General features: G+C 16.7%; 1 long non-coding RNA gene across 1 annotated transcript; it reads right to left on the bottom strand.

The window, feature by feature from the left end:
- Positions 1 to 546: 546 nt before the first annotated feature.
- LOC116184865 lies at positions 547 to 3,878 on the bottom strand. The gene is made up of 2 exons (XR_004151590.1): positions 3,546 to 3,878; positions 547 to 610 (listed from the first exon to the last, which is right to left on the bottom strand). It is a non-coding gene; the product is annotated as an uncharacterized LOC116184865 (long non-coding RNA).

The following is a 3,878-nucleotide window of genomic DNA, read 5'->3' on the forward strand; positions in this document are numbered from 1 at the left end:
TTCTTCCTTGCTTTTCATAAAATAAATTTAAAAATAAAATTAAATATTTTTTAATTTAATCATTTTTATAAGTATTTTAATACTCTTTAGCCAGCATCAATATTATATGATGCACTAATCTTCTTTTTCTTTCTAATGGAATTTTAATTTATTTATTTTTTATTTACTACTGCTTAAAAATACTAAAAAATGTAAAAATATTTTAAACTTAGTCTGTCTAATTATACAAAAAAAATTTATACACTTCTAATGATTTCATTTCATAATAATAAAATAAAAATTCATTTCAATAATAAAACTTTTCTTTTCGATTTTTTATGATATATTATACTTTATAAAAAATTTTTTACAAAAATGCACTAATATATTGTGTACTATCTTTTTGTAAAATATGCGTATTAAAAAGAAGTAAAGAAGATATAGATTATATATCATTATATTTATTAGAAATGAATATTAATTTTAATTAAAAACTAAATTGTAAAAGATTTTATTTAAGAAGAAAAATAAAAAAAAAAAATACAATGAAAAATAAGAAAAAAATTACCCTATTTCCATGTCTTTAGCGATAACATATTCCCATAGAGATCCCATAATAGGAGCATCAGCCCTAATAAGCATATTGTGACCAAAATTAGTAGAATCATTATGTATAAAGTATGTATTATAATCTAATTAATAATACAATATAATATATTAGTATATTATTCTATCAATTATTATTAATTAGCAAAATATAAATAAATAAGATGAAAATAATACTAAAATATATATAAATTTTTTGAAAGATATATACAAATATAAATACATGAAATAAAAAAAGTTATTTTTCTGTAAAAATAAATTATAAAAAGTATTAAGTAATCCAGAATATAATTATTTTACTGTTGATCTTAGATATACAGAATGATTCAAAAACAATAAAATAAAAAAAGTCATATATTTTGCATATCTTATTTTTTGAATTTATAATTAAAGAAAATATTTAAAATATCCACTTTATATATTAACAAATACTATATTTCTGTTCATAAACAGGTAATTATTATATATGCATTTCAATTTTTTGATTTCAACATTAAATTTTTATTTTTAAAAATTTGTAAAATCTATATTTTATATTAATATTTCTGAACGAAATTAATAATAATTAATAATATATACGAAATTTAATAATAATAAGGTATGTAATAACATATGTTAAGATAAAAAGCAAACACTTCAATTAGTTTATTAATTATAATTATTAATATTTCTTTAATTATTCATAAATTACATTAACAAGGAAACATATTGAAATGGCATGTCGATTTTGATAAAATTTATAGGAAGAGTTTTCAAAAAAATGTTTGACACCTATTCTTTTAACAACTAACATCTACTTTAAAGTAATGAGATCAGCTTTCAAAGTTGAAGCTTGAAAACTATTTTTTTTTAATATCTTAGAAATAAATAAAGTAATAAAAATTGATAAAATAGAAAAAAATTTTTGTTTCAAATTATATTTTTGAATTTTTTATTAATTTTTTGAACTCAATGTTAATTTACATTTTTGATAATACATATATAATAATATATATATAAATAATACATACATTACAGGTGAAAATAAAAGTTTTTGGAATTTTTTGTTTTTTTTTTTATTTTGTTACGGATTTTGTAAATAAGACTGAAAAATATGTAAAACATGTATTTGAATGTATAAACAAATATGAGATTTAAAAATATTTAAAAATAATGACACTATCACAATAATTACAATTAATTTTGTGAAATATAGTTCTACAAGATTTTCAAATTCTCTTGCAGAATAATTATATAATCATATAACTAAAACAAAATCAAATATTTTGAAACGCTTGTCTACAAACTGTGTTCTACGCTTGTGAAATTGATCAATAACTATATTTCAATTATATTATTTTTTTAATATACATTTATTTTTAATGTGATAATTTAATGTGATAATTACATTGCAAAAAAAATTCTACCAAATACAATATATATATACGTATATGTATCAATAGATTGAATAATTGGCATACAATTTCAGAAGAAACAATATAAAAATTTATTGAACTTAAGATCAAAGATAATTGTACTATTAGTTATAAAAAGAATCTCAATAATCGATTTTTATATTTTTTAGAAAAATAAGAATTCAAATTCATCATCATTAACAAAACATGTAACTTCATTAGTTTTAAAGATACAATAATGAAATTTAAAAAGCATCTATAAAAAAAAAAAAAATATTTAAAAAAACAGAGTTTTATTTTCTTGTATCCAAGTTTATAATAGATCATAAGACAATAAATAATAGAATCAAAAAATGAACTTACAAAAATTATATGTATTGATTGTGAAATTTAATATTTTTATCATATAACATCAAGATAAGCAATAAAATTTGACATGTATGAATTCATTTGGAAAAATTTTACTTATATTATAATCATCACATTAAATATGAATATGAATTTATATTCAAAAAAATAATAGAAAACACAGAAAACAAAATAAATTTATTGATCCATAATTAATTATTTATCTTATATTGTAGACAATTATTTTAGTTATAAAATTGTATTCAAAATTGTATTTAAAATTGTCTTCAAAAAAAATTTATGAAATCATATTTCACAAAATTGATTGTAATTGTGTTATTCTTAGATATCCTTAATGTAAGAAAAGAATATTTGTGTTTTTTTTATACACATTGAAATTATTGCAAATATTATATAAAATAATAATCTTATATAATTTTATATTCTAACAATAATATAAAATTCGTAATAAAATAAAAAAAATAAAAAATTTAAAAAATACTATTTTTCCACTTTCTTTCATTTTATTTTAAAACATTATCATAAATATGTTTTATATTATCATATTATTATATACATAAAATTAAATTAACATTTAATTAAAATTAATAAAAAATTTAAAATTTTTAACACATTATACAAAAAATTAATTTTTTTTAAATTTTTTTATATAATCGAATTTCTTATTTAAAAATATATAGTTTAAAAAAAAGAAATTTTTTTCTATATAAATGTTTAATTCCTAAAATATTAAAAAAAATATTTCAATTCCCAATTTTAAGAGTTGATTTCTTTTTTAAATATTAATCAATAAAAAAATATCAAATATCAAATATTTTTTTGAGATCTTACTTATCAATTTAGAATTTTATTTCAAAATCGGCATGTATCATTTTGATATGTTTCTTTATAAAATATGTAAAATATATAAAATATAAAATATACATTTATGTAATATTTATTTTAGTGTATATATTCTAAATAAATATTACATATGAAAACATATATTTCTGAATCATTTTGTATCTTGAAATTTCTGAAAACAAAAATATATTATTATATAATAACTTATGTAAAAATTAAATGAATTCTATAAATTTTTTAAATATCTTCAAATCATAGTTAATGTGTTGTAATTAGCTTTTGAAAAGAAGGCAGAATAGGCAGGAGAAGCAAAAGTGAAATAAATCCCCAGAAGCTATAAATTTAGGTTCTTACTTTCTATTATTGACTTCCTGACATATCACGTATTCTCACAAATGTGACATCACTGCAGCATCTGCCCTACTCATCACTTTTAATTATGTAACAATTTCAATATATTTTCTAATGTTTAAAATGAAATATCATTATACAATTAATTATATTTAACATAATGAATAATAGAAGTTATATCATTTATAATCCATATAAAGAATTGTGAGACATCTAAAATAGATTATATATTGAATCTAAACTATTACTGACAGAAAAAAATCAGATCAAATTCCATTTAAAAAACGAAATTAATTTTTATATAATTTCTGAGTTTACATATCAATTTATATAAAT

This window comes from Apis dorsata, unplaced genomic scaffold (genome assembly GCF_000469605.1).
Source record: "Apis dorsata unplaced genomic scaffold, Apis dorsata 1.3 scaffold_941, whole genome shotgun sequence".
NCBI classification, from domain to species: Eukaryota; Metazoa; Arthropoda; class Insecta; order Hymenoptera; family Apidae; genus Apis; species Apis dorsata.